This window comes from Carlito syrichta, unplaced genomic scaffold (genome assembly GCF_000164805.1).
Source record: "Carlito syrichta isolate Samal-C Ts95f unplaced genomic scaffold, Tarsius_syrichta-2.0.1 Scaffold314765, whole genome shotgun sequence".
Taxonomy (NCBI): Eukaryota; Metazoa; Chordata; class Mammalia; order Primates; family Tarsiidae; genus Carlito; species Carlito syrichta.
In genome coordinates, this window is record NW_007258861.1 from 731862 (window position 1) to 745545 (window position 13684).

The following is a 13684-nucleotide window of genomic DNA, read 5'->3' on the forward strand; positions in this document are numbered from 1 at the left end:
TTTATTTAGCTTTTTCTCTCTTTTTCTTTGTCAGTCTAGCTAGGGGACCATCAATCTTGTTTTCCTTTTCAAAGAACCAGCTTTTTGGTTCATAGTTTTTTTGTATTACCTTTTTTATCTTCTATGCCCCAGAGTTGGGCTTTTATCTTGGTGATCTGGATTCTTCTGCTGATGTTAAGACTTTGGTGGTCTTGCTTTTTCAGCTTCCTTAGGTGCCTTGTTATGCTGTTAACTTGTGATATTTACATTTTCTTCATGTGTGTTTGTAGAGATATGAATTCCCTCTTACTACTGCTTTCATGGCATCCTAGAGATTTTGGTAAGATGTTTCTTCATTTTCATTTGTTTCCAGATATCTTTTAATCTCTGTTTTGATTTCTATGTTGACCCAGGAGTTGCTTAGCATCATGCTGTTTAGTGGCTATGTCTTTGTGAGTTTTGGGGGAACTTTGTTGGTGTTGATATTTATTTTTATTCCACTGTGGTCTGAGAAGGTGCATGGCAGAATTTCAATCTTATGAAATTTGTTCATGCTTTATTTATGGCCAAGGATGTGGTCGATCTTAGAGTATGCTCCATGTGGTAATGAGTAGAATGTATATTCTGTGGTTGTTTGGTGGACTGTTCTATAGGTATCAGTTAAGTGCATTTGATCAAGAGTCACATTGAGGTTCCGGATCTCCTTGCTGATTTTTTGTCTTGATGATCTGTCTAGGGTTGTGAGTGGGGTATTTACCAGCTACAATAGTGTTAGAATCAATATCTTTTTAAGTTTGCCTAGAAGCTGCTTTATAAAGTTGGTGCTCCTATGTTGGGTGCACATATGTTTAGGATGGATATTTCTTGTTGGTGAATTGAATCTTTTATCTTTCTATAGTTACCTTTTGTATCTTTTTAAATTTTTGATAGCTTAAAGGGTATTTTGTCTGATGTTAAAATTGCAACTGCTGCTTTTTTTGTGTTCAGTTCACCTAAAATTTTGCTTCCCATCTTTTTACTTAGAGTCTGTAAGTGTCCTTTCTGGTGAGATGAGTCTCTTGGAGACAATATATTGTTGCCTCATGATATTTTATTAATTTTGCCATTCTATGTCTTTTCAGTGGTGCATTAGTCCATTCACATTCAGGCGAATTATTGCAATGTGAGAGTTTAACTCTGTCACGGGTTTCTTATAGAGTTATTGTTGTTCCTGTTTGCTTGCTGTCTTTCTTTTGATTTTTGGGTTGATTCATGTGTGTTTTCAATCTTTTTCCTGCACTCTTGTAAGGAACATTGTCGTTATTTTTTCCCTTTCTTCTGTGTAATACTTTCCTAAGTGCTTCTTGTAGACCTGGTCTAGAGGCAGCATAAGTTCTTAGGGATTGAATGTCTGGGAGAGATTTTAATTCTCCCTCATAGATGAAGCTTAGCTTAGCTGGGTAGGTTATTCTTGGTTGAAATTTTTTATCTTTGAGAACTTTGGAGATTGGGCTCCAAGCTCTCCTAGCCTTGAGTGTTTCTGTAGATAAATCTGCTGCTATTCTAATTGGTCTTCTCCGGTTGGTAGTCTGATATTTTTCTCTTGCTGCCTTTAGGATTTTTTCCTTTATACCTACTTTGTTTAGGCAAATTACAATGTGTCTAGGAGTTGATCTCTCATTTGGTGTCTTGTAGGGATTCTCTGAATCTCTTGTGTTTGAATGATCACATAACTGATGAGATGAGGGAAGTTGTCTTAGATAATTTCATGGAATGTTTGTTGCAGCATGGTCTCTGTCTCTCTTTCTGCCTCAGAAAGTTCAATTACTCTTAAGTTCAGCCTCTTGAAATAATTGCTTGTCTCTTGAAGATTTTGTTTTGTCTTTTTAAGTTTCTTTTCTATATTTTTGACAGTTGGGGTTAGTTCTATATTTTGGTCCTCAAGCTCCGAGATTCTTTCTTCTGTTTGGCAAATTCTGCTTTCCATGCTTATCAGTTTGTTATTTATTTCAATCACAGTATTCTTTACTACAGTTATCTCAGTTGTTAACCTCTTAATATTTTCCTCTTGTCTCTCCTCAATTCTATTTATTCTATTAATGTCTTGATATCTGGGTTTGTAGTTTGAGACCAGTCATTAGGGGGGCTTTTCATTATTTGCACTCCAAAGTCTGTTTTCTCAATGTCTGACCTCCCAGGGGTCTGTGTGAGACCCATATTCTTCCTTTGGTTTTTCTTCATTTGTGTAAATTCCCTCCCCCCCACACTTCCCCCCCCTTCTTTAATTTGGTTGTTCAGGGATGGTGGCATTGCTTTTATTTCTGTTTACTCTAAATCCTATTCTTCCTTATATGGATCCTCTGGTTTTGCACAATTCTGAAGCTGGACTGTAGGTTAAGAACTATACTTTTTGCAGTTTTGAGATTCAATTGAAGGGGGAGCTGTGGTTCAAAATCTATCTGCAGATCCCAATATCCACTGACAGCTGTATTGGCACTCTGGAACCCACTTCCCACTGCCTTAAAATCTGTTCATGCAGTGGGTACAGGTTTGCTCCCTGAAATCAAAATGAGGTAAGAAAAAGGAAAATAATTGAAAAAGAAAGGGGAAGCAATAGGAAGGTGGAGAGAGAGATGAGTAAGAGGGAAAACAGACAGACATACCAACTAACAAATGAAAAGAGACACAAAGACAGAAAAGAATTAAAAAAAGAAAACTAAAACATACAATCATACAAACACACAAACCAACAATGACCTTCCTATTACTGTACTCTTCCCATACACAAACAGGAAGTCTAAAGAAAAAAAATCAGTAAAATAACAGAAACAAAGCAAGTATGAAAACGTTATCAAAAACAGAAAGTGATGAAAAAAAAACTAAAGCAAAAATGAGCAAAGCAAACAGACAAAAAATAAAAAAAATAAAAACAAGGTACCAAACTCACTCCGAGGTCATTCCTGTAAGTCCAACATCCTTTCAGCTCTGATCTCTAGCTCTCAGTACAGGCTGATAGGGTTGCTCACAGCTTGGGTCAGATGCTCCAGGCCTACTATAGAAGGAGGGTGAATCAGATCTGGACTCACCTGGCTTGTGGTCTTTCAAGTCTGCCACCCAGATCTGACCTGTCTTGTCTGATCTAATGTGGGGGAGGGGCTTCTGTGTCTCCCAATTTGATGAGATTATCTTAGGTCCCAGGTTGGAGGCTGGGCAGAGCTGGGTGAAGCTGGGCGGGGCAATGCAAGTCTCTGCCTGGTCCTGGGACAGAGAAAATGGCTGTAGTAGGTACTTCTTCACCAGGCATGGGGCTTCTCTCTGGCTTTCCCTGATCTTCTCTCTCCACTGATTGGATCCAGGGTTCCAGTTGATTTGCTATAATAGGTGATGTTTTGGTCCAGGCACAAGGCAATGGGAATCAGTTGGATTCAGCAGGCTTTTCTCAGGAAAGTCCCATGAAGAGCAGATGATCTTGTGCACCCATGGCTCAAATCTCAGGGTGGTGGGGGCTTGCAGTCACCTTCAGAGGGGGGCCCCAGGTGCATGAACATGAGTCTCTCCTCAGACGGACCTCCACTCTCCCACCAGCACATGCCTACTCGTGCAGAGAGTCTTTATGGATACTTGGTTTTGCAGAGACTCTCACAGTTCTACCTGTCCAGTTGTCATCTTGTCTGAACCCCTGAGAGTGTTATTTCAAGCTGAATTTCAGAATGAAGTAGAACAACTTTTGTGTGGATGAATGACCTTTTCTTCAGCACTTCTAACCTTGACCAATTTGCTAGACCACAGACCTCAGATGTGAGCAGCTATTTTGCCTTAGGACAGGATATGACCTAAGCTATACCCAAATCCATGCCATTGCAAATCATGTAATAACATTTCTGTTGTATTAAGCATAAGTTTACATTCCCTGAGTACATACCATAGGGAGGATTTCAAGAAGGTATCTGTGCTCATATTGGCAGGTGAAAACAAATAAGCCAGCATTAAAAGTTTTTCAAAAGATAAGCAAATTACTATAAGGTCAGAAAGTAGGTTAGTTACTGCTTAGGACTGGGAGATAGGGGAGAAAATGGAGATTGACTGCTAATGGATACAAGGTTTCTTTTTGGGGGTAATGAAAATATCCTAACATTGATTATGGTGATGGCTGCAAAGCGCTGTGAATATACTAAAGACTGTTGAATTGTACGCTTTAGATAGGTAAACTTTATGGTCTGTAAATTATATATAAATAAAGCTGATAAAATTTATTATAGTTTTGGAAGATTTTTAATGGCCTGGGAAAAGTTTATAATATAATGTTAAGTAATAAGGCAAAAAATGAAACTGTACATAAGCCATAAATTCAACTAGGTTAAAACAGATGATGGACTGGTAGATATTATTTGAGCAAAAAAGTAATACATTTGACAAGTAAACACATGGATATATGATAAACTTAACTTTTAATAGCTAAAAGATGAACACAGTTGATATTGTCCATTGATGGTAATGGAGTAGGAAAAGAGACACTTTGCCACATGAATGATCAGAGTGTAGGCTGGTGCCACCAATTTGAAAATAATCTGGCAATATTTATCAAGATAAAAAATTTATGGAGTAAATGAAGTTTTAGGATGTTAATCAACAGAATATTTTCACAAGTGTACAATGAAAAACAAACAAAAATATTTGCTGGATCATTTATGTAATAGGGAAAAGTTAGAGGAATTCTGTGTATTTATTTTACTTATATATCACAATTGCCTAGAACAATACTTGAAACCTTGAGAGCTCAATAAATATTTATTGAATGGGGATGAATTAATGAATATTATAAGATCTTGCAGTTTATTTTATTCCTTTGTAGTCTTCATACAGGAATCAAATCTGCCTTTTAAAGTTTAGAGGTTATATATTCCTAGAAATACGAATCTATTTTTCTTGAAAACCCTTTCCAGTTTCTAAAACTGCTCACTGTTAGGGAGTGTATTTTTGTTCATGTTTTCATTCATTCAGTTGTTGTGTACCTGATCCTGAGCAGGCACCAGTAAACAAAGTTAGTATAAAACATTCCTAGCTGGGCTCGGTGGCTCAGCCTGTAATCCCGCGCCGTTGGGAGGCTGAGGTGAGTGGATTGCCTGAGCCCGCGGGCTCGAGACCCGCCTGGGCAGCAAGACCTCATCTCTACAATAAATCAAAAAATCAACTGGGCGTGGTAGCGCGCACCTGTAATTCCAGCTACTTGGAAGGCTGAGGTGGAAGGATCACCGGAGCCCAGCGGGTCGAGGCTGCAGTGGCCGGGAGCGGCCACTGCACTCCAGTCTGCGCAACAGAGTGAGACTCCAACTCAAAAAAAAAAATTCCTATTTTCAGGAATCCAGAGTGGAACACAGACATGTAACAACTAACTAGACTTTTAGACCACATATAATTAGTGCCATGTAAAATATACTAAATAGTCCAGAGGTAAAAAGGAGAGAGTTCACTTCCAATTCTGTGATCACAAAAGAAATCCCAGTATAGAATATCTTTCTTGTGGTGACTTGAGCCCATTAAAGTTTTAGTGGATGCTAAGTTAGGCACCGTTTGGCATAGCTTCCAAGATTTAGACTGTTAGCAAAGATACTTCCTTCCTTTAACACTTGCTCCCCCAGTCTTTTCTCTACAATATATATTCCCAGTTCCTTTAGCTTTGTTTCACAGGGCATGTTCTCATGGCCTTGAGCAATTTTTGAGAGCACTTTTTTTTCTCCTAATAACTAACTATTCTAGTAAACTATAATAGTCAATCTCATGACTATGAGGTTGGTAAATTCAAGCATTCCCAGAGGGTGTGCTGGCTGAGATGGAGAAATGTCCTTGATGAGCTCATAGTGAAATCAGCCCTCCACTCTCACGGGGCATGAAGCAACTCAGGTGGTGTAGCAACAGTTAAAACTGTGGTGGGGGGACCAGGCAGGTGGGACAGAAAAGGCAGGTGGAAATAAACAATCAAGACAGATTTAAAAGAAATCACCAGCGTTCCCAGTGTTGCAGGAATCACCACCACTTGCACTTGCTTGATTGGCTTGGTTATTGCTATCATCTAGTTGAAGAGTGGTGACATTACATTAATTACTATTCTACTTTGGAAGGCTGAACCTGGCTGGCACCAATGAGGATGAGACATAAACAGACAGACCTAAAGGTCTGGCTATCTGTTGCAAAAGTGGCTCAAAGGAAGTGAACTGATGCTGAGCCATGTTAGGAGGTGTAAACTGTCCAACAGTAGATGCTGCTTTTTCAATATACACAAATCACATAATAGTAGGGGGGTAGGTAGAAGTGTGGGAAACAAATAGAGTTGCTGCTCATCTCCACTGTGGAAGCCATTGCAAGGAAAATCTTCTTAAAGTCTTACAGTTAATAATACTTCCACTTGGCTGTCTCCATTTAATTGCTATAATCTCTCAAAATGAGAGTTATACATCACTAAAATGTAAAATAATGGCATTTTCAAGAGTACTTTATTTTTCCAAAGGCTTGATAAACACTTTATTTCTTGCAGGTACTAGGAAGAAACATGTACTTCTCATGATATCTTGAAGCACATGTCCATGCTGCTGCTGGTTGAAGGAGCTTTAAGGGTGTTGGTATGCGTCCAATTACTTCAGGGTAGGTTCTCAAATTTATGGTTCCAAGTGGTTACTACTGTCAAGTCTGATAAATGATGTCAAGTTAATAAAAGATATAAAGCGGTGTCTCTCAATCTTGGCTACACTTTAGAATCATCTGGAGAACTTTTAAAAGTCCCAGTGTTCAGATATTACCTCAGACAAAATAAACTGAAGACTTTAGGAGTAGGTCTCAGACATCAGTATTTTGCAAGGTTCTCCATCTGATTTCAATGTGCAGACCAGATTAAAAACTATTGCATTATATTAATCATTGTATAAATCTACATGTCATTTAGTTATGGTGATGAGAGATATAACTAGCAAGATTTCCAGAGATTACCATTCCTTTCCATTTTTGGTATGGATATACATGAGAGATGCTGCCCTGGAAAATCAAACCAAGTAATATCTTTGGTGAATGTGTAATCAAAATGTAGAGTCGGAACTCACCAGGCACAGGAAGAATTCTTATGTTTTGAAGAAGTAACTAATTAAGCTAAAGGTTAAGGAGAGATCCTGAAATTAGATAATAGATACCAAATGCCCTTCCATCCCAGAAACCCTAGTATTACTATTACATCATACTATCTATCCAGTATTCAAAGGGATACCACTACATTAATGGAATCTTTGGTAAATTTCCTATTCTATGACTTGCTTTTGTGTTTTCTTTCTTTAATGAAAATTAATGTTTATTTAAAAATTTATTTAAGAAATTTCATTTTCTAGTTATAAAATTAGCAGTAACTGCATTTCTCAGGCTAAAATTAAAAACAAACATTACAATAGGGAACTTCTGGCAGTATTCAGATTGAGTTCACACTTTTGTAGTTCAGCACAGCCATGTGGAACACACATGGATAGATGTTTAAAAAATAAATGAGCATTGAAAGGCAGAAAAAAAAGAACATGAAATGGTTACTAGCATTTTAATCACGGAAACAAAGGCAGACAGTGTTTTTCCAGCCTACGCATGGCTTCCAAAATAAAACAGGATAGGGCTGGGATCTCCAAAAGAATTAGAATGACTTCTTGTTTTATTTCAAGCATTTACCATAGTCATATTTCTTGATTTTATGTGGAACCTGTCTTAGAAATTTCATTGATGTAGAGGCAATTCTTTGTCCCAAGATCTTGTACTTCAGTCCAAGCATTATGAAATGACTCCCTCTACTCAACAGATAGCTTGACTGTTTATTCATTTTATCATTCAGCAAATAAGTACTGAGGGACTATTATGTTCTAAGTAAGGATATTATGTTATAGGTAAGGATGATGCAAGACAAAATCCCTGCTCTTGGAACTTACAGCATGGTTAAGAGGAATGGACTATAAACAGGTAAACAAATGAAATAAATATCCTTTTCTACTTTTCCTTTTTGCATTTAACACAATTATATATTTTCATTGACTCTTCTAAGATACTAAGAGGTTTGAACCCTGTCTTGTTTATTGAGTGCCAGTTTTGTTCAGAATAGGCAACTCAATAAATATTTGTTAAATGAAAGGACCTAGAGCAATAGAAAAGCAAATGGTGGTATATCACCTTTTTAGCTGATGGATTTTATTACTTTGTTCATTTTACTCTATCCTTGACAATAGCATAATAGTCAAGCAGTCTTAATGACAGATCTTTGCCTAAAGATCTTGTGTCTTGAAAAGGCACTTGAGGAAAAGGAACCCAGATCTTTCTCCATTGTTCTAAAATCACATCTGCTGATACTCATTTCTGAAGGACAATGCCTTCAGCACAGGCAAAGTAAAATGAGCTAAGACATTTGTTTGAAAGCTTTCCATTGTGTGAAATGAACCCTGCCTTTCATAATTTTGAATCCTGGGGAAGTTGTTATCAGCTTCTAAGTCTTCATTAAGAAAGGTAGCTAAAAAAAAAAAAAAGAAGAAGAAAGAAAGGTAGTTAATATCAAAATGTATTTCATTACACATCTCAGAATGTATTTGAGGTTTCTAATTGTGGGGATGTTATAGCCTATTATGCAACTGAATTTTTATCCAATGAAACATTTTACTCATTCTCAGACTTGTGCTCTGATAAGAATGTGCATGAAAGCAAGTAGATATTTGCCTTACTTAAGGGACCATGATTGGTCAGAAAAGAGAGAAGCAAAATCCATTTTTGAAACGTAGTGATCTGGCACCAAAAAATTTACCAAGATTACTTTGTCTTGGCCATACCACTCAGAACAGTGATTCTTTTTCTTTTTCTTCTATAGGCTGTAATGCAGTGATAGGTTTAGAAAAAAAAATCTTTTGAAAACAAAGAAAAGCTCAGGTTCAATATTTATTTGATAAACATTAAGATACCTCAGTCATTTGGTTTTTTAATTGAGGCTAGTAGTGAAGTGTGCTATTTCATTATCTATTTAGTATGAGCTGTGGGCCTGCAAAAACAAAACATATTTGGTGGGTTTATAAATGTTTGATTCTTTTTTTTTTATTTTTAAAAATTTTGTTTATTCTTATTGTTTACCAATGGGGAGATGCAATTTATTTACACCAGCAGCCATAGGGACAAGGGGGAATACACAGTTAGTCAGTTATCTGTATAAGATGGACTATTTATACAAAAATAATTATCTCCAAAACAAAGGACAGTGATAAGCTTCACAACCCTCCCCCACTGATCCCAGCATGCAATAATGCCAGGTAGTGGTCCCTGGGCATGCGGTGGTGGTGGGAATTAATGAAAGGAAAAGCCACAAACCACATAAAATTTTAAAGAACCCCTTTTCCCCTAACACACACACACACACACACACACACACACACACACACACACACACACACACTCAGATACATAATAGGATTACAAGGTGATCAATACACTTAATTGAAGAGGAGAGAATAGGATTCTGTTGTTAGAGGAAAGGTAGGTAGGGAAAGGGAGAGTTCCTAAACACTGTCAACTACAAGGTAGGGAGCATTTTCTCCCCAAAAAAGTCTGTACCCTCAGGGCACCTGTTGGACCAAGCCCACCTACATTCACCGAGGGGCAGGAGGGCACTACTGCCCTATTGATAGAGGGACACACACACACAAAGGTTGGGAGGTAATGTGAACAAATCATTATTCAACTATGTCCCACTTCCTCCTCTAATCAAGAGAAAAGGCCAGAAAGAAAACAGTAATGTCATGATCTGCATTCCCTAGCTAAAAGAATGATAAGACCATGGCTCTTCTCCCTTACCTTCATCCAGCTTCTAAGATATTGTCAAGAAGTAGGTCACAGTCTCACTTAGACCCTCCTTTCCTTCTATATCCTCTTAGATGTCTATGAAAAGTCAAGGGCAGAGATAACCTAACATTATTCTAGCTCCTGCAAAGATTTGACTTTTTTTAAAAGTTATTACAATTCTTCAGTTGAAGACCAATCTGTAACTAGACCCAGACCCTAATCAAGACAAACCTAGGAAGATAAATCACTAATGACAGTCTCAAGGCCCAAACTCTATGGTATTCTTAACCCTCTATAGTACATAACTGAAGTCAACCCATACAGTCCAAATAGTTTCTTCTGGGAAATGGAAGAGTAATTGTACAGCAAGGGTTAAAGAATGGATAGAGCTGGACCAACTCCATCTCTATGTATGTCTGCTTTTACTGCTCTTCTGCTTAGGTCCTAAGAGGCAGTATCTGAGTGGAGGCAAGAAGATATAATTCCTCATGAAGTAAGACACAGTAGGGAAAGCACACTAGCAAGGCAGTCCTATACAGGAGAAATGCTTAGGTATGACACTGCCTTTTAAATACAAAAAATTATGTTTTCTTCCAATTCCCATCCCAACAGAGAAAGTCACAATAAAGATTCTCAAGTCTTCTACAAAAATAGGAAAAGAAAAACAAAATACTTGAAGGAAGCCAAGGGAAAAAAAAAAAAAAAAACTGGGCAGGCTTCAGAAGCATGAGCACTAAGAGAGATGAATTAAAACTGGTCAATGTGGAAGCTGGAGTGGCAAGCAGCACCTGGGGTCATGAGCTGCACCAGATAGGCAGTGGAGCAGGGGACTAGAGGAACTTGGGGCCAAGCCAGACAGAAGAGGCTGGGCCCCTTTCTAGGGGAGAGAATGAGGTAAGAAAACTTTTCAAATAAAGCAGCACCATTCTCATTCACTGTGGGGCTCCCACCCCTCTATGCTTCACAAACCCTTGCTCAGGGAGTAAAGAGTAGTTTTGATATGTGGCTGTCCCTTCCCATTTTCCCCTATCCCATTCCCTGAAGCCAGGAAATTCTGGAGGTCCTTCTCTGACTCCAAACAATAAAAGGACAGCTTTTGTCAAAAAGATCCAAAGGGAACCCAGTGGAATGGACTGTCATTTGTGATGGGAAGAGAATGTGGTGATGGTCTGGATGTTCACCATAGCAGAGCTTTGAATGCCCAACCAAAGAAACAGGGGCATTCGACAGGATTATTTCTGCACACAGTCAGATGAGAGATGGCTCAATCCTGCTCCTTGGCTCCTATCACTAACCCATTCACATTACTGAGGGCAGCTGGAAGAGGTCCCCTCTAGGCTCAGTTTTCAAACCACAGCCTCTTACACAGTCATGATTCTCTTCTATAGTTCAGGCCTGCCCCTGGAGTGGGCAGCAGATAATGACCAAGTCACACCCATGGACTGGTTAGGTTACCAGTAATTCAGAAAATAACTGCCCAACAAACTTATATCCACAGAATAATAAATCCAGATATTAATCTTGCAGTTTGAGAAATTGTGCACAGTTGCAAAGGTCCCTGCTACTTCTCAAGGGGATCGAAACTGAATCCTCAGCCTGCTTGAACAACAAAATTGTACATTTGCAAGCCTATGCCACCAGATGCAAAGGCAAGAGAGGGCTCTACTCAGTCAAAGGATAGGCCTAGTCCTCAAACTGGTTGGCATCACTGTAAAGGCTGGACCTTTGAGAAACCGGTGGTTTTTATTTTTTCTTCTTGTTGGACTCAAGGCTACAGAGTTTCCCTACCAATTCTGGTTGGGAATTCTTTTTCTTGGTTTTCTCAAATTGAAATTGTTAGCATATAGATCTCACATCTGACTTTTTCATTTATTTCAAAGAAGCTCAAATCAGAGGCTCAGAGATCAGAAGAGCAGTCCCACTTAGGCCACTGATTATGGCTCTGACCAACTTAGTAATGTCCACAACGTCCAGGAAGTCCCTGACATCAGGCACAGTAACTGAAAATTTTCCATGCCAGGCATACACCGCTCACCTGCGAAACAGGGGCACTACAGGACCTTGGGCACATACTCGTGTGTTTAGATATATACACACATTGCACTGTGCACAGGCTGTGCAGTTCCTCCTGCCTCTGACTGCAGAGCTGACCTCTGCACTAAGAAAAGGAATTCCTTAATTCTCCAAGTGGGTTTTTTAAACGCTAGGATCTTCAAGGGGAATTTGAACTTTTGTCGAATTTTTTTTCTTTTCCTACTTAGCTTACTCCTCCAAGCCACAGGACCTGTATATATCATTGTCCTGGTCACTCTCAGACGCTCTCATGTTGCAGCTACTGGAATTCCGGAGGTGAGCGCTGCAGCTGCTGATCGGGCCCATTCTCAGGTTCTCCGGAAAGGGAGCAGAGCGGGAGGCTGGGCGCGCCTTTGTTTTCCACAGGCTGAATGCTTCACGCTCCCAGTCTCTGCGAACTCCAGGTAGAAGTAGCCGCACTTGACTGCCCGATGCACCTCAGAGCAGAATCCCAAACAGGAATCCTTTATCAGGTCTACTTAAATCTGCACGATGGCCTCTAGCTTGTTAGTTTCCAGGTTGGCCAACGAAATCTACTGCATTTTAATGCGTAAGCGACTGTGGAGAGGGCGCTCGCTTTATTCACGGTAGCAACTCGTCTGGCTCCGCGGGCCGCACCTAGACCTACAAGGCCTCTTAGGGCTGCGTCTTTCAGCAGCAGCGGTGGCATACGCGGTGGCAGCAGTAGCAGCGGCAGCGGCAGCGGCGACTGCCCCGGAATTCCGGTCCCTCCGCTGGTTCTGGCGTCTCCCCGATTCCGAAACTTTGAGTGGCGCCGGGGCCCGGACTCACCACCAAACTGTCTCGGCGCCTCACCTCCAATGTTTGATTCTTAAAGCTATACAAACTACAGCCTAATTATTCGTATAACTAGCCAATTTGACTCCATTTTATTCCTGAGACCTTGTTTGTTTCCTACTGCTTATCGGATTAAAATATAAACTTTCGAACTATGGACTTGGTGATGATACTGCTTTATTTTGCCTAACTCACCCACCTCTTTTCTCCTAGTTGTACCTCCTATTCCAGTTATGCCTTTCTCACCTCGAATTCTCCCTCTTATTTCTTTAAAACATCATCAACCTTTAAAGTCTGCTTCTCTGGTTATCATAGAACCACCTGGTAATCCAGCTCACTTTTGCTCATATGGCTCTGTGATATTTTTACCTTGCAGTCAGACGGCACTCAGTATAGACATTTTTTTGAAGCAGAAAAAATAGTACAGACACAAACTTATATATGTGTTTTACACAGTCTCATACCTACATGAACATGTGATCTACAAGCTATATATATTTTTTTAATCATAGGGCCCAGTCTACCCCCAAAATAGGACATGATGCAATGTATGTTAAGTTCTTTATTAACTTTATGTAACGTGTGACACAACATTATGGTAACAAAAAAAGAATTTCAGTTTATGAAATATGCTAAATTCAGTCCTACATATATCAAAAGGTTAGTCTGAGTAAAATGAAGCTTGGGTTTTCTTTATAATTTTAAAGATTGTGTAAATCATTAGATTTAAGCGAACATGCTCCTTTTAAGATTCACTGGCTGAAAACAATGACAAAATCCTTCCTATCTTTTTTTTTAATCAATATTTTTTATAATAATGTTATGGGGTACAGTTAAGGGTTAGGTATACAATTACGTTTCATTCAGGCACCCTGTTGATAAGAGGTGTTTCCCCATCCCCAGACAGATATTTGCTACTGTTAATCCCATCTCCCTCTGCCCCCCATAGTTTCCCAGTACTGTCAGTCATTTTCTTATAGTATTACATTGGATGTTCAAGGTCCATTATATGAGTGAGAAC

General features: G+C 39.2%; 1 pseudogene; it reads right to left on the reverse strand.

Moving 5' to 3' along the window:
- Positions 1–12124: 12124 nt before the first annotated feature.
- Positions 12125–12407, reverse strand: LOC103274398 (annotated as a pseudogene).
- Between the last annotated feature and the right edge of the window lie 1277 nt (positions 12408–13684).